Raw genomic sequence first — 18,473 nt, 5'->3', positions numbered from 1 at the left:
CTGGCCGGTCTCACATGTTTTAGACCATGAAGCAAGGTCCAGCTGCAAAATAAAATTGTCTGTTTGGCCTGGGTGGGAGGAGAATAACTGTTGGGCTTGTGTAACCATGTTGATGAAACAATGTTTGGCTTGTGTGACAACCTGTCCGGGGTGGGGATACCAAGCTTACATGACACTGATCATAAAGATTACTTTGTCCTGATACTGTATAAAAGTGACCTGCAGGAGAGCTGTTGTCAGAGCACCTCCTGACGATAGCCCCGGTGTTTGATGTGATGTGTTCCCCTCCGGAGAAATAAACTTGTTAATTCGCCATCCAATTTGCAGCGCCTGCATCGTTATTTTGATCGCTATTCTTATGTGAATTAGAGGTGTTTTAACCAAGCGGCATCGAAAGTCTTAGGAGTCAAAGCTGCTTTTTCACACCCTCACAATCACTTTGCACACACCTTCACTGAGCAGCCCCCCATCGCTGCACACCGCCAGCCAGTACAGTCTTTACAACACTGGTTCACCCTCTCCTTGCTTCCCCACCACCTGCATGGGTGCAACCTTCACTCAGTGATTCCATACGCTCACTATCACCTGTGCACACATCCACTCTCCCCACAGTGACGTCTTGCAGTGTGCGCCCTATTCACAACTAAGCCACACAAATGCACACACAGTCCAGGTAGACCGGGATTTCCCCCCATACACACTCACTGCTTTCAAGATCTCACTGTGACTGCTCTCTACCATACTGCGCACCTCTGATCACTTCCCGAGTTACACCTTCAACCAGTCCCGCGCTGCCCGGCCTCCCTCCTTGGGGAATCCAATCTCACACAGAGGAACACCCGTTTACATACTTATCACACTATCCGCTCCATCCTTTTGGTGTTAGCCGCGCCATGGCACTCCTCATTCTGGTAGTGCCCCCAGCTTCACCCTCTGCAATGCCCTCAATGAATTCTGCAGCGATCCCCTCTCATGCACAACTCCCAGGCACACGTCTGTGCCCTTCTCACACCAGCAATGTCCCCTCTCCCCCCTTGCAGGGCATCCCTTGCCCCCTGCAGCCTCCAACCCGAACCCCTTAGTACCCTTCTCACCCCGAAGTACTGCTTGTCTACTACAGTGCCCTTTCGCTCCCCTTTCAGCACATCTGTTACCCCCACCAGGCACTCTCTCGCTCGAGCAGTGCAGCTTTCACACCACCTGGAGCTCTTTCTCACCTCTAGCAGAGCCCCTCTCACCCTTAGATGTGCCACTCTCATCCCCAGCACACCCCTCACAGCGTTCTCTCCCCCCGCAGCGCCCCTCACACCCTCTCAGCGCCCCTCAAACTCTTGCAGTGCCCATCCGACCCTCGCAGCACCAATCACACCCAGGCAGCGCCAATCACACACCAGCTAAAGTTCTCTCAGCCCTCGCAGCACCCACTCACTCTTAGCAGCACCCCTCTCAAGCTTTAAAGCCATCGTTGATGCATATTTATCTTATGCAACGAACAACCATTGACAAAGACAATAGTCCTGGCTTGTAGTAGATGTAATGTTACTTGTTATATATGGATGGAATGACGAAGCAGCAAAATACCAGTTGGGCGACACACTATGCCGGGCGTGGATTTTCAGTTTGGGTTTTTAAGCTACGTCCTTCATTACATCAACCATGCCCCTCTGGGAGCCCCCACTAGTTTTTTCATTCCACTTAAAACCCTTCCTCCGGTATACTGACTTCCTGCTGTTCAGGGACAACAAATTCACTCCGGCCATCATACTTGCCAACTTGAACAACCTGCATCTGCAAAAGGCAATATGAAATCTACTGGGTTTGGCAATTGTTTTTTTTTTACATATTGCATAGCAGTTGAGCTTCTGTGAAACATGGCATAATATTAAAAAAAAGTGCTATGATGCGCGAACCATTGACTGCGTCACAGTGCCTTTTTTTTACTATAAGCTATGTTGCGCAGCAGCTCTAGTGCTGTGTAATATGTAAAACAATTGACAGAGCCAATAGAGTTTGTAAAGGCGTAACCTGCTGGCTTTGCCAGTGCTTGTTACGATAGTAATGAGGGTGGTTTTTAAACGTATTTGCAAATGACATCAGAGATTCCTTCCTTGCAAGGTACCTGCTCTAAAATAAAAATGAATGTGGACGAGGAGTCTTTATCCTAGTTTAAAGAAATGGACTTGCGTGGCCATTTGCACATGTTTACTGATAAGCAACTTTGGCTACTGCTTATGGTATAAATTTTTTAAAAGGAGGGTTTGGTCTACTCACGGTGCGCAACTTGCTAAGGACTAGTTTATTACAAGCATTTGCAATGCAATAGGTCTGGCATTACTGAATGTTTGAGCTATTGGTGTTGCATTATTATTTGCAATGCCAATAGCTCAAACTTTAATAATGCGAGACCGATTGCAATGCAAATGCTTGTTAAATCTATGACAATACTGCACAAGGCCATCCACCACCAAAATCCGCCATTTACCGCCACATTTTTCCTGCCATGCTCCCTGTGGAATGCTGGCTCTGCTGATCTTTCATTTATTTCTATCCCTTGAACTCTTAGCAATAGACCTTTCTCTATCACTTCACCTACATTCTGGAATCCCATGCCTCTCTCCCTTCAGAGCGAAAGATTTCTACCTATTTTTTGGAAATCGCTTAAAAGGACTGTTTATTGTAACCAGGCATTTAAAATGCTTGCTTCTGTCTCCAGAGTAGTGTTACTTCTGCAGCACCAAGAAGGTTGGGTGCACACGTGCTAAAATAAATCCATACAAAACAAAAAAGAAGTTGATCAATGCACAGATATATAAGCTGTTAGCCGTCCAATAGATCCAAGCAGCAACCACGAGCCGCAAAGAGGGCCCGGAGCACCGATACATACAAAATAAACTACAACTGCAGTATCCTTAATGCTCCATGCCTCTCACAAACAATGTTAATTTGCAGTTCAGGGAACTTTAGGCCTAACAGCTCTATGAAGTTGTGAAACCTGTTTAGCCACCTTTCAGTCCAATGCCAGACTGCCAAAGACTATAGTGCTAGACACGCCTCTGTCATTGTTGCCTGTGTAAACCTGGTGTAAATGGAGAAACAGATATACAATCCCTGAATACCAGAGTACTTCCTAGCAACTAGGATGTCCCACGCAAAGCAGCGGCACAACTATTTTGAACTATTTTCTTTTCTATATAAAATATTTATTTTAAATGAGATAGATCTGCGTGGGCAACGATTTTAATAAAGTGTGATTATTGTATCGTTCTATAAATGAAACTAATGTCCACACCACCTTCCTCTAGTATCCATTGGCAACAGCTGGAGAGTGAAATGAACGGAGGGAGTCCTACAGTCCCTCGAGGGTATTTATTCTGCTAGTTATTTGGCTCATGAAAATTAAAAAAAAAAAGAAAATTATAAAACAAGCAAAAGCGATAGTCATACTCCACTAACCCAAATTGTTTAATTTACAAAATCATAGGACTACTAAAATAAATTAAAATATTTGACAGTAAACTAAAGCTGCTTCATTCGGGAGCTGTATGAATACAATACTATATATATATATATATATATATATATATATATATATATATATATATATATATATATATGTATATTTCTATAATGCACTTGCTACTCTAGTTTTGCAGTTGCATAGTATGGCATGTAAGAGATGCTGCTTCTACCCCACTCAAAAATGGCTGCTTTATCTACTTAGGAAGGATTAAAAGATGAGCTTGGCCTTTACTTATTAATTCCTGTGACTTTTCGCTAAATTGCCTTTGGCTACTACAGTTCAGCAGTTTTATAGAACTGCAAACAGCAGGTGCTAATAGAATCCAACTCAGAAATTACCCCACTTTATCCACTTTGGAAGGATGAAAAAGTGAATTTGCCCTACAGGGATAGGAGCATGTGACCTTCAGGTTGCACATGTGTCGTACAGCACAAACTTGCCAAATCCACAGATCTCTCCTATCACCTAGCCTACGTTCTCCATGAAATGCACATTCAAAGCAGCTGATATTGCATACATACTCCAACATATAACACAAGTAAAATGTGCACAAACTCAAGCAACATGCACTTTCATTGCACTTCCCTTGGCTGTCACATTTCGGTTGACTGACACAATATTCAGGCAAGAGCTTGAAGAATTTTCAGGCAGTCAGGGTGAAGAATTTAAGGCAATCAGGGGTGCTTAAGGCAGTTACGGCGCTTTATCACATCTGTAACTGCCTTCAAAGGTATTGGGCCATTGGGAAATCCCCGGTTTCCGCTAGTTACTTAATTTGGTTAATATAGTATGGCCTGTCTTTAAATCCTTAACTATTCCACGTAACAACATTATGTATTCTGAAATACATCTCTTTACCCCGCTGCACCTTCCATTACAAGACAAAACTAGAATAACTTATATATAGAATTTTAGATGGGTAAAAGTGAATTACGGGGATGTTTTCCACCGAGGAGTTCTGAGTGTCATTAAATAGACAACAATAGCGAAGGGGTTTTGATGTCAGTCAGAACCCAGAGTGACAAACATCCCCGTAACTCACTTTTTACCCATTCATAATTTTATGTTATGTATATCCTCAAAATCATCTTCCCCTGCTTTCAACTGCCAAGAAAGGGGCAGAGGAGTAATGGGAAGCCATTACATAACACAGCCTCTTCCCCCGCCCGTGCCAAATAAAAAATAAAAAAAACTATACCTGCAATCCCTAACCATCCCCACCCATCTTCTCTGCCTTCCTCCCCCCTTCTGCAGCTCCACTTTATGCTTTCAGTTGAAGCAGACAGGCAGCACTGCACTGACAGGCTCTCGGAGAGCCCTGTCAGTCTGGCCTGGACGGCCTCTATGACATCACAGCGGTGAATAACCAGTTTTGTTATCAACTGCTGCTATGTCACAGCAGTGAGTTATGACATTTAGAAACTAAAATAAATGATGGTGGTTCCTTATGAGAGCCATACATAATGAATGTCTAACAGCCAGTCTCTAATTATCATAACGAAAAAAAAAATAGTTATTCGAATGATGGGAGCTCGATTGAAGACTAGGATTGCAGAATATAGGATTGTAAAAGCCTTCTGCTCCAGCAATCCAATGTTTGACTTTTTGTTTCTCACTTTATAATATTCTACTCTTAGAGAGTGGAATGCTCTAATAGCCTTATAGCGTTTCTGCCTCAGGCTACACCCGTTGTTAAAGCCCCCCTCCCACATTATTGCCCATCGCCTGCAACTCAGGCCTACTACTCAGATTCAGGGCCTTTAACAACGAGCATAGCACTACACAGCAGGCTATAATAGAGCCAAAGATGCTACATGTTCTCTATTGAGACTCACATTTGATGAATGAGTGGGAAACTGCCTATTTTTCCTCCTTTTTGTGCTTCAACCTCTTTATGGCTAGTGGCAGAAATGGGTGTGAAACCAATAATGGTTCATGGAAAGCTATACAATTCTGAAAATAAAACAACATTCAGAATTTAGCAAGAGGTAATTTGTGTAGATCCTTCAAGGTTTACCTATAGAAAGGAACAGTTGAAATAAAATATTATTGAAGTTAAGTTGAAATAAACAGACATTTGTACCAACGTTTTCATGTGTAACTTCTTATAAGTATGTCACATTTTTAAAAGCTATATACCATTTGGTCGGCTGGATCCTTATGGTTGGGGGAATATATGAGACTTGTAGGTTTTTCAAGAACCCGAGGTACCCAGAGCCAATAAATGAGCTGCACCTTGCAACGGTTGTTCATTGTTTACTAGTGTAGCAGGCCAAAAATATCCCTGCCCAGATTAAACCCGGGTATAGTTTGGCCCAGGCCGGAGTATACCCGGGGGGAGGTAAGGTGTCCTAGGCTAAACTACACCCAGGGTAGTAAAATAGACTGGGCCAGACCATACCCCACCAGGTCAGATTAAACACGGGTATAGTTTGGCCCAGGCCATCAGCTACATCTTGACAGGATCATAAAACGCCCACTCCCTTCTCAGAGTTAAAGTCATCCACCACACAAAGACTTCCTTGACAAAAGAACTACAGGACTACTTGAACCAATACTACGGCCTGTTACACCGGGTATACAACAATTAATTTGGTAAAATATAAAAGTGAAAATAGGTGTCAGGAAACCTATGTATTTCTGAAATTGGAACAACATATTGAATTTAGAAACAGTGGTTATTTGTACATTTCTAAATGTGTGGGTACCCATACTACCATGTAAATTAAAGGGCATTTTTTCAAAATGACATCTTTTTTTACACACATTTGGAAGTCAGAAATGTATAGAAAGTCAATTCGTAATAACACTTGATCTACTACTCTGTATTCCACTAAGTCTCCCTATGAAAATGGTACCTCATTTGCGTGGGTAGGTCTAGGGCCCGCCACAGGATACGGCCCAAAATGCAACATGAACACATCACATTTTTTCAATGAAAACTGACTCTGTTTTTGCAATGTGCCTAGCTCCAGATTTTGGACCCTACCTTAGGTGGCACACAAAAACACATTTTCCCCACATTTCTGTCATGGAAAGTTCAGGACTCTGCGGGAAGCCACTCACTTCCACCCACCCAGCATTCCCCAAAGTCTCCCTGTAAAAATGGTACCTCACTTGTGTGGTTAGGAATAGTGCCTGTGACAGGAAATTGCCCACAACTCGGTAGAGACTTCAAAATTATTGATCACAAAAAGACCTGGTTTTGAGAGGGAGTCACCTGCGTTTTTGGTCCCAGGCTCAGCAACCATCTAAGGAAACCTACCAAACCCAGACAGTGCTAAATACTAGTCCACGGGAGGTGTGACTTGCATGGATCCCCCAACAATTTCTTAACCAGAATTCCCTGCAAACTTCAAATTTAGCTAAAAGAAAATCTAATTTTCCTCACATTTCTGAGCCTGGGACCAAAAACGCAGGTCACCCCCTTGCAAAGTTAGGTTGTTTTTTGATCGATCATTTTGATGCCTCTACAACAAGTTGTGGGCTCCTCCCTGTCGCAGGCACTTGGTCCATCCACACAAGTGAAGTAGCATTTTCATCAGGAGACCTGGGGGGAACGAGGAGTGGGAGGAAATTTGTGATGGCCCACTGATCCAACAGCTTTCCCACAGAGAAATGTGAGGAAAATGTGATTTGCTTAGATAAATTTGAGATTTGCAAGGGATTCTGGGTAAGAAAATTTTGGGACATCCACGCAAGCCACACCTCCCTGGACTCCCTGGGTGTCTAGTTTTCAGAAATGTTTGGGTTTGGTAGATTTACCTAGATGGTGGTCAGGCCCGGGAACAAAAACCCAGGCAACCCACTATCTATCATAAAACCAACTGTTTTACAAAGGGGGCTCCTGCGTTTTGGTCCCTGGCTCTGGGGGCGTAGCATAGCTGGCAATGGCATAGGAAGTAAGCTTCTAGCTCTCCGGTCCTTCGTGGCAATCCCAGCGCCATCCACACCACCAGGGCCGTGATAATCGCCGGGAAATCAAGGTGAGGCATTCCTGCACCAACTTTACGTGTGGGAGAGGGTGGGTGTCTCCATGCTGGTCCTGGGCTGAACGAGTGGGCCCTGATCAGCGATCTCATAGGCCTGGTGCCACAATCTTGAGGGAGCTGGTCTATGCTATGGCAAAGGCAGCAGGGCAGCATTGTACAAGAAATTCACTCGGAGATAGGGTTGATTAAAACAGACCTCAAGAGCTGTACCAAAGACCTCAGGAGGGAGGTCTCTGAGATAGGAAGACGTGTGGATGATCTAGAGTGCACTGTGGATGCAAGGTCGGAGGACCAGGGAATGTTATGGAGAAAAGTGAGGACGCTTGAAGAACACCACATCGAACTAAAAAACTAAGCAAGAGAACTTAGAAAACAGAAGCCGCCGAAAGAATATACATATCAGAGCAGTCCCTTGTAGGGCAGCAACATCATGATGTTTATGGCATAACTCCTCCAAACCATTCAGGGAGATGACGATGCCCCTCCACCTGTCCTTGATAGGGCACAACAAGTGGCCTTATCCCATAGGCGCTCAGACTCCGTCCCTGACATCTTGACACACGACCACTTTTTCACTGAAAAAGAGGATTGAAGCCGACTTTGTGTTTCAAGGGCACACAAATTACTAGTATCAGGACCTATCTCCTGTAACATTTTGCCACTTGTGGGATTTCAAATTGCTAACAGACATATTAAAAGAAATGGAAATACGCTATCAGTTCCCTCTGCTCTCAGGCAGAAGCGAAACAGCTGTTTGGCCTGGACATTTACTTTCGAGATAGGGATCCTTCAGCCACCCAAGGGCCACTTATATGGATAACCGATGTGCTGAAACCTCATCTGAGGATACGAAACACAACACTATCCAGCACCTTTAAAATATGGACAAAGATACATCCCCAGCACCATCTACAACAGGTTCCCTCTAGCAGAGGGGTCTCTCTGTGCCCACCCTCTCGCATCCTCAGTCGCAGGTGTTGACATTTTGCCTGCCCCCATGCCTTTGGATGATTGCAGCTGTGAGGGACCGGAGGAGCACACTCCTCTAATATCTCACAACAGACCGGGAACATTGCCTAATAGTCACTCCCACACTGCACAACCCAGGAGGTTAACTCCTCCAGCGGGATGCAGGCACACCAGTGCTGGTCTCTGCAGGAGGCAGATGAAACTGTTGGGCCCTGTTGGGCCATGTTATTTGATTGGTTTTATCTCTCTCACATTGGGTTCCACTTCATGGGGGAGGGGTCCTGCTCCCTTGGTAATACTGACCTTCTAGTACTGGGAGAGACATGCGGTGCCATGATCCAACACCTGACTAATCCCAGACCAAGATGGTTTACGTCAAATTACTCTCTCTTAATGTTTGTGGGCTAAACTCTCCAAATAAATGCAAACAAGTCTAGAGGTACATACTGCAGCATGATCCTGAAGTCATATTCCTACAGGAAACTCACTTATGGGAGCAGACAGACATAAAATGGCACACCCGAAATACCCCATCAGCTACTGGGCATACACAGACTCAAAATCAATGAGGGTGGGCATTCTTTGTAAAGCAGGAATCAGCACTGACATAATGAAAGTGGTAAGGTACAAAGAAGGCCGCTACCTGACAGTGCGCATGCTGCATGGCAAACCGCCTCTCACCCTCCTTAACACATATACTCCAAATACTGCTGAAGATCATTATCTCTGATGCGTCGTATGGGAACAATGAACCGAGGCAGAAGGAGACATAGTTGTGTGTGGTGACTCGAACTTAGTATGGGACCCGGAAAAGGTCCATACTAAGCACATATCACACTTACCAACGCAGTGGGGCGATGTTGGCACATCTTAAGAAAGACATAGCGGAGCTGGGACTCTTAGACACTTGGTGTTATAAGCACCCTGACACACGGAATTACTCTTTCTATTCCCATGTACACACATCATATTCCTGCATTGACTTTGTCTTAATAACACATCCCCCCTTGGAATCTTACAGCAGTGAGATGTCAGATACATTTATTTCTGACCATGCCCATGTTAAAGAGACATGGTCTGATGACCTCTCTACATGTCATGGCATGCTGAGATGGCACCTACTCATGCGACTCCTCCACGACCCAGTAGGTGTAGAGGAGATACATAAAGTAATCAATTAGTAGTTTGCCCCTAACTCCCTGCTGAACATATCACCCTACACCAGATGGAACGGCTTCAAGACCACAATCTGGGAGGTTATCTCCCCGTTTGCAGTCGACCAGGGGAGGGCAGTCCAAATGCTTGAAGCTAAGCTGACAGCTGAAGTCAAAGCTCTAAAGCAGCAAGATAAACTTACACCCACTGATCGCAATACACAACAGCTTGCCATCTTTAGAGGTCAACTTCGGATGCATAGGACAAATAAGGCTGAACACTCCCTCCTAGCACTACATTAGGACTACTATGAGGTAGAAAACAAAGTGGGTACACTCCTGGCTCGCAGACTGCACCAGGCACATGCTAAGGTGCACATCATGAAGCTCCATACTGAAAACGGGAACTGGGCAACCTAAGAATGCGATCAGCAGTGGATGTTCCGGAGATAATATCAGACCCTCTACAAAGACAAAGAGATTTCGCCAGCTTAGATAGACGATTATCTGGCCACATGCGAATAGGACCCTCTACACTCTCAACATGAGAAAGCCATTGATGCCCCAGTCACACTAGAGGAACTCTAACACAGTTCGAGCCCTCCCTCTCGGTAAGACGCCTGGACCGGACAATCTTCCAGTTAGCTTCTGCGGCCTATTTTTGCCTAAATTGCGAGACCACTTGCTCCACCTATTTAACTCCTTCACACACATTATCAACAAGAACATTTCCTTTCTGTGCTGTTATGCTTCTAATGAGTGACCAGAAGGCCTACACACAAACCATGATTAACTTTTATATCAAGATTATGACACAGATGATTAATACTACACAACTCGAGTGATTACTATTTGTTTCTCAGATTTTATTTACTTTAAAAACATTTTCTTTTTCAATTAAAAACATAAACTGGTCAAGCATTCATTGTATATTGTAATCACGATCACGTGCTCTGGTACATGTAAAAAATCTATCTAACAATTCCAATTTACGGTTACTATCACAGAGTTACTGATCCTAATGCTCTAATCAAAACTAAACTTCGATCACAAATTCAGTAGATAAACCTGAAAAATATAATCAATTAAAAACATAATACATAAAGAGTCCTTAGTCGATTCGTTTTGGTGCTTTTGTATTGATGTAACACCTTCTTCAGGACAGACGAATTAAAAACAGGTATGGTCTTCTTTCTACAAATGAATGCACATAATTAATTGATGCTTGCTAGAGAGAACGTGTAGTAAGACGAGTTGTGTGCTAGTAGTGTCATATTTGAAAAGATTTAATTATTTTCACAAACTAACAGGCTTACTTTGGTTAGTTGACTATTGGTCCTTCTTTTCATTTAAGGCCAATGGAAATTCATATTAAAACAGGAGCCAGTCTAATAAACGCTCTCAGGTTTTCTGTAATTCAAGAGGGTAGCATTAGAATAAATGCATTTATCCTCACCTGATCAAACATAAAATCGTATAACATGCATAATTACTTGAAAACGGGGAGACTCGTTTTTATAGTGTCAAATTAATCGTTACTGCGTCTTTCAATCCGCGCAAAACAATTTGTGATCGAGGTTTAGTTTTGATTAAAGCATTAGGATCAGTGTTTTAAAGTAAATAAAATCTGAGAAACAAATAGTAATCACTCGAGTTGTGTAGTATTAATCATCTGTGTCATAATCTTGATATAAAAGTTAATCATGGTTTGTGTGTAGGCCTTCTGGTCACTCATTAGAAGCATAACAGCACAGAAAGGAAATTTTCTTGTTGATACTGTTGATACCCGGTCCTTTCTGGTTTCTGGGAAACTCTCTTATTTTTAAGACTCCTTCACACACACCACAGGCCTCACACACACTATGGCAGTGGTAGAGATAATTTCTAATACCAAAGTCGGGCCAAGATCCAGCACTTTGCTCATTCTACTGCCAATAGATGCCAAAAACTTTACCAAGATCCTGACATCAAGACTGGAATGCTACCTACCGAGACTTATTAACCCCGACCAAGTTGGATTTATTCACAATAGACAATAGGCGGACAACATACAGGGCATAGCACACCTTGATGAGAAGTTGCACCACTATCACATCCTGGCTTACCTTCTCTCACTAGATGTGGATCAGACTTTTGATAGAGTAAATTGGTCTTTTCTCCAGGCTGTCCTGTGCAAAGTTGTGATGAGCCCAGGCATCATAGCCAAATTCATGGCCTCCTATCTATTCCCTGTAAACACACTTCGTGTCAACGGACAACGCATAGATCCCATAGCTATTTGTAGGGGCAAGCGGCAGGGCTGTACGCTCTTGCCCTTGTGGTTTGCTCTAGCGGTCAAGGCACTGGCTATTTCCATCCACTGCACAACTGCAACAGAAGGAACTCCTTTTGGTGGTTTGGCTCATAAGATCAGTCTGTTTGCCGATGACCTCTTACTTACTCTTACAAAACCAGCCACCTCACTCCCAGCCATTGTAAATAGTCTGACCTACTGTGAAACGGTATCAGGTTTCAAGATCAATTTGTCAAAGTCGAGCATGCTCAACTTGACGTTTCTCAACCAGGACCTCCTTGCTTTACAACAGCTTGCGCCCTTCTATTGGTCCTTGGATACCATTAGATATCTAGGCCTCAATCTCATACTATCTACCTGGACAAGGGCAAACTGGCTCCCACTCCACCACTCTATTGGAGCCCTTCAACGTGGAAACCCCTGCACATCTCATGGCTGGGGAGGGTTGTGGTCATCAAATGAACGTGCTCCCATACTCCCTATATCTATTTCAGACTCTACCAACCCCAATCCCACAGGATGACATTATGCATTTGCAACGCGACATACATGCTTTATTTGTAATGGGCAATGACCCACAGTTTCTAATGCCAATCTCACGCAAACCAGACTTTACCCTTGCATTGCCTGCTCACTCCCTTCAGGTATGGACTGCAAGTAATTGTAGAACGCTATGTGACCTCTTCACAGGGAACACCATAAAAGCATTTGAGCAGTGCAAAGAAGAATATAGCATTCAGAGACAGCTAGACTACAATATCAAAACAATTAAGGCAATGGCTAGGTTAGACAGGCAGAAGAAATAAAGGGAAGTCCCTATCTCGCCATATAATTGGAAAATGGAACTCCTAAAGAATAGTGGAGGGGGTGTTCACACTTTTTATGTATATACCATAACCACATGGATAATAAATCACAACAAAATGAATAAAATCTAAATAAAGAACAATCTGAAATACTAAATATAGAAAATTGTACAATGTATTCAAAAGATAATACAATCATAAAACAATTTCTTTAAAAATCATTTTCACAAAACAATTTTTGTGCCATTAAGACCAGTTAAAAATGTGACAATTCACATGAAGAACATTTAAAATAATTGTTACAGGGTTGTCGACGCAGCGTTTCGGTTTTATGATAAGACCTTCATCAGGACAAGGTTCTTTTGCTATCTGTTGTACGAAGATAGTTCCAAATTCACACCACATAGGTTGGTTATATAATCAACTTCTTCCTCTGAATTGCATCACTATTGTCTTCATATATAGTGTACAAATCTTATTTGAATGAGGATGTTCTCTATGAATCAAGGGAGCCACCGATCTTTTGTGAGTGATAAAAACAACTCCCACTAATCTGGGAGAATGAAATTTAAAAATACAGCGCGTGGCTGGATGCAATTATATCAATGCCGTTCATCAACCGCTTTAATTAATTAGCGTGAAGCACGTCATCTTCTCCATGAGCCGCGTTTTTAATTGGTCGAGCTCTTGAAGCGTTACGTCGGCCTCCCTGCTCCTCTTGTCTCAGTTTGTGTTCAGGTTAGACAGGCACACTCTACCTCACTGGTCGATAGGAAGTAAAAGGTATTGTTCATTAACAACCCATGTATCTTCTGGTGCCTCAGGAGGAGAAGGCGCCACCCATTCCTTCTCCGGAGTCCAGTATATGCAAATCACGATGTATCCAGTCACACAGAAATCCCAACACGTTTCGTCTTATTATGTTCCAATCACAGCAGACTTCATCAGGGGCATTGTATTCGGTGTTATTATGGCCAGCGTACAAATTGTCCAGATCAGGATTTTCTCAGGGTATTCATGCGTATTCTTAAGGTCATTATTTCCTTTCGCTAGTCAGTTAATGTGATAGGGATAACATTCTCTTATCGTGTCAGGTGATAGAGAACGTTACAGACCAGATTCCAAGAAATCACCATCACATTATCTGAGTAACTAAAGGAAATAAGGACCTTAAGAATAGGCATGAATACCCTAATAAAACCCTGATCTGGACAATTTGTATGCTGGTCATAATAACACCGAATACAATGCCCTGATGAAGTCTGCTGTGATTGGCACAGCATAAGACGAAACACGTGTTGGCAAAGGGACATGTCTACTATGATTGAATAAAAGACAACTGAAACCACGACCTCAGCTTGGGATTTCTGTGTGCTTGGGGACATCATGATTAGCTAGCACACCATACTTCCAGCTCCCACTCTAGGCACTACACCCCTCAGTGTACCCTGAGTTTGTGCGACCCTTCAATCCCTTAGAGAAGCTGTTTGGAATGTACAAAGGCTCCCGGGTGCTCATTTGCAACACTTACCTATACACGCCAACACTCCATAGCACACCCCTGCACCCACACCTACCAGACCGCATCACAGTCAACCACCACGGAGGGCATATCACCTAAGCAATGGGACACACTGTGGAGGGATATACCAAAAACTTATTGTAGCAGCTCCCTCCAGGAAATACCAAATAAGCTTGTGTTCCAATGGTATTACACACTAGCACGCCTCTCTGCTATATTTCCTGCCACATTCACTCTGTGCTGGCGATGTAAAACAATTCTGTCACATATGGTGGTCCTGCAACCTCATAGCTACCTTCAGTTAAGTCATTAATATGAAACTGTGGAGTACTCCAGCCTGCTATCCTATACCATGGTCATTCTGGGGATTCGACCTCTGGACTTGAAAGCAATGACCCATGCTGATTGATCTCTTAATAGCTACATTCTCCAGGTGGCCAGACAACTTGCACCCTAGCATGGAGGAAGACCACTCCCCCCTCTGCGGCACAATGTTTTTTTCGCCTATGGCATACCCTGGCGACTGAACGGCTTTTCCAAAACCTAAATGGAACAGAATCCAATTTACCAATCTGTGTGGCGACCCCTGATACAGTACCTGAATCGCATAGAATTCACCTGTTTTATCCCGCCAAAACTGAGGACTCTTCAGCTCTTTTGCCAACCCGCCTTTCATGGTGCCCTGGTGAACCGCTTGGCACACCATTGCTGTGTAGTAGGGTGGGCCGATGTTGTCCCCTGGCCCTGATGCCTCAAACTGCCTCAAAGATGATACATCACCTAGGCACACAACCCGGCCTTGACCTGGACCCCACTACCCGTGTCCTTGTTATACGTTTGTTTTCCTGTACTCTTTTACAATTAATATCTAAATGGCAATCTTTAATCTCATAGATGATCTGATGCTATGCTTTGTTAAGAATGATTAATAATGCATTAAAAACGCTTTGTTACCTGCCATTTTAGAAACCAATCTACACTCTTTAAACTTCATCTCTGTTGTCATGATGCAACGAAACAGTCGCCTTCTGAAGTTTTGATTTGGAAAAAAAACAATAACAAAGAGATTTTGAGTATAAGAAAGCCAAAATGGCCCCCGGCACGTCTTGACATTTATGTGCGCTAAAGTTACGAAGCATACATGCATGTGTCATGATGCATATGTTCATGCGTCGCGAGGCACATGCACAAAGGTGCACTCATAATGGCCATCGATAAGATGCATACGTGTGGGCCATGACATGCCAGTGGTCATTTTGGCTTTTTTTCCGCTTACCTCTCCAAAAAAGCCAACGGACAAGTAAAAATGGTAAACTCAAAAAGAAGTGCGAACAGTTCCAATGCAAACAGAAATTGAAGCACCATTATGTCTGCACTTGTGTTTTTTAAAAAAAGACCTATTGGCTATGCCAATCCCTGTTTCACAATTAAACAATCATAAGTGACACCAAAGAAGTATCATTTGAAGGCAATAGCAACATTTGACAAGATGGAATGGAGACTACAATGCATGCAGGAATGGTTACACAAGAAAGATATAATTCTTTAAAGCGAGATGTTGCACATTATATAAAGAACTTAAATTAACACACACGGAAAAACAATACTACTTTCAAAGTGCAGTAGAAATTCCCAATAGAGGTCAGAATGGATGTATGCGAAGGGACCATTATAGAAAGCCATAACCATGAAAAAGTAATCTCTAGAAAAGATAGAAAAAACAATTGAGAATGGAACACGAAACCCTCCATGACCTCAGACCAGCACACAAACAAACACATCATCAAAGCAATATAGTTGGATAACAGATGCCCCCAGCAGTACGATAAAACAAAAAAGATAATGTGATGACTAAAGACAACAGACAAAAACCACCATCTGGGATCAAGCACCCAAGAGGAATAGTCAGATCGATAACTTAGGCAACCAATCTAAAAAAACAAGGCATTTCTTAACGTTTTCCACTCGAATACAACGAGAGCGGCCACTCACACTCCCTACAAACGAAGGGAACCTTCCCACTCCACTGAGCAGAACATAGAGGAGACACATAGCTGGGTCTGGTGGCTTAGTGGGCCAATGTATCCACTGCAGGGGCCTGTGTTTGACCTCATGGTCACAGGTTCAAATCCGAGTGGGTCCACTCAGCCTTTCATCCATTTGAGGTCGATAAAATGAGTAGCATTGAGTTGGGTACCAATAAACATCTGTTATTCCGCGCCTTGAGACCCCTGATGATAAGTGAGCTTTACAAATAAAGTGTTATGTTATTCAGGGCCGACATGGACAGCCCAACAGACTGTATCACTTTTCGGGCCTCTAGGCGTGTCATATATAATCACTCAATGATACACTGATAGCCTGGCTGCAAGTGCTGAAAACGCTCCAAAGTATGCGCAAATCTTCCAGGCACATGTTCATGCCAAGAGACTATACCAATGAAAGAAGTGTGTGCTAGAAAACTCTCATAAGATAATTTTTTGTGGAATGTTTCCCTTTTCGGAGGGAAATCTCTAAATGTTCCTATATATGACTTCACATTAAAGAAATATATATATTTTTTAAATAACTGTGTCGGGGCATTGATCTTTATTGATCATGTTTGCGTTTCATACTAGCACAGATCAGACCTAGAAATATACTCATATATTTTACAATAGTCTAACCACAACAGCGCACACATGCAGTACAGTGAAGCGTAACCTCATTTTTTTACACAAACCAACCACAATGCACGCTAGCCACAGCAATGCTTATTCTTGTATTTTAGAGCAGGGCAGCCCCAGCAGTAAATAAGATATCTGTGCAAGGTCAGTCAAGAGGGAGTTGATTTGATTGTGTGTACTCACCTAGGCTCTGATAACTTGTGGTTGAAGAAATATCCTTTATCTATTCTCTTGGTTGTCGTTCAGGCATTGCCCAAGGTCGTCCTCCTTGAGAAACAAAGTCCAGAAGAGTTTTCGTCTAAACTGTTTGCGACATGCCCACTACAGAAGCGTTAGTACTTTCCACTCAGAATCACATGATTCGCCCACCCTCATACGTGCTTCCTGTAAAAAGCGGAAGTAGACCAATACATCGATGACTTCTTACTTTCGTCTGTGGGTTTGAGATAAGGTTTGCGTGTTTGCATATCACATTGAATAAACACTATGGGCCTGATTCACAAGCTGCACTTAGTAGTATGTTTTGTGGTATCACAGTAGTAATACAAAAAGTGTCACATAGTAGTATTCAGAAACGGCGCTTTTATGGTAACTTACACTTTTGAGTAGGTTTACTTATTTTAAGTAATCACAAACAACACTTTTCTAGTAACTTAGGGTTTTGTAGAAACGTAGACTTTTGTAGTAAGTCACTACCGCCATTATTATCTATGGGATGGTGTTGCACCAACAGTGGTTGGCCATGTGTAATGCTGTACTCACAACAAAAGTGTAAGTTGCTACAAAAGTGCAGTTTTTGAATACCGAAAAATAGTAAACGTACTCAAAAGTGTAAATTACCTTTGTGAATTAGGCCCGCTTCTTCCTCCTTAGATATAGCCAGTCTCGATTCTGCTACTGCAGTGGTGCAGTGAGGATACAGTGGGCCTGCAGTGTGCAGTTTGTGCAGGTGGTTGTAGGTAGGGGACACCGGCACTCATTTTTGGGGACTGGGACTAATTTTTCATCAGACTTTGACCAAGAGCAAGAGAAAGGCATAAAGAAGGAAGGCTGGGAAGAGAACCATGTAAAAGAGAGACAAAGAGAGGTGGGACGAAAAAGAACCTGTAAGTGTGAGATAAAGGGACCGAAGTGCAGGGTGCGGGATGAAAGTTGCATGAGGTGGAACCAAGATGGGGTAGCCAGGGAATTTAGCAACCCTCAGAATTTGGCAGCACTAAGGATGGGCCTCTAACAAAAACATTTAGGCCAGCTACTTCTATTTTAACAAATACATTAAGCACTGCACCAGTACGTCTAAGAATAAGACTGCAGTAGGTATGGCGTACCTGTGTGGGTAAGTTTTGGACTTGGCCCTTTTTGCAAGGTCATCCCTGAACTTTTTGCCTTCCTCCTGTCTTTTTTCTGACCTGTTGTTGGCTATTTTATGACTCTGGGCACTTTACCACTGCTGATCAGTGCTAAAGTGCATATGCTCTCCCTATTGTAAATTGATGTATAGATTAGGGACTCCATGATTGGCCTATTTGATTTACTGTCAGACCCTAGTAC

The 18,473-nt window shown here is 43.0% G+C and overlaps 1 protein-coding gene across 2 annotated transcripts in view; it reads right to left on the bottom strand.

The window, feature by feature from the left end:
* WDFY4 (WDFY family member 4) overlaps positions 1-18,473 on the bottom strand; it is an 856,906-nt gene that overhangs the window by 814,003 nt on the left and 24,430 nt on the right. Inside the window, exon 1 of one of the 2 annotated variants that reach the window (XM_086921797.1) lies at positions 17,106-17,244. The exons of the other annotated variant lie outside the window; for it this stretch is intronic. The gene's annotated coding sequence lies outside the window, so the exon portion shown is untranslated. Of the gene's footprint in view, positions 1-17,105; positions 17,245-18,473 lie in introns of those variants that run through there. 2 annotated transcript variants of the gene reach the window in all.

The sequence above is a fragment of the Lissotriton vulgaris genome, chromosome 5 (genome assembly GCF_964263255.1).
Source record: "Lissotriton vulgaris chromosome 5, aLisVul1.2, whole genome shotgun sequence".
Lineage (NCBI taxonomy): Eukaryota > Metazoa > Chordata > Amphibia > Caudata > Salamandridae > Lissotriton > Lissotriton vulgaris.
Note: the sequence above shows the minus strand (reverse complement) of the source record. Positions and strands in the feature narration are given on the sequence as shown.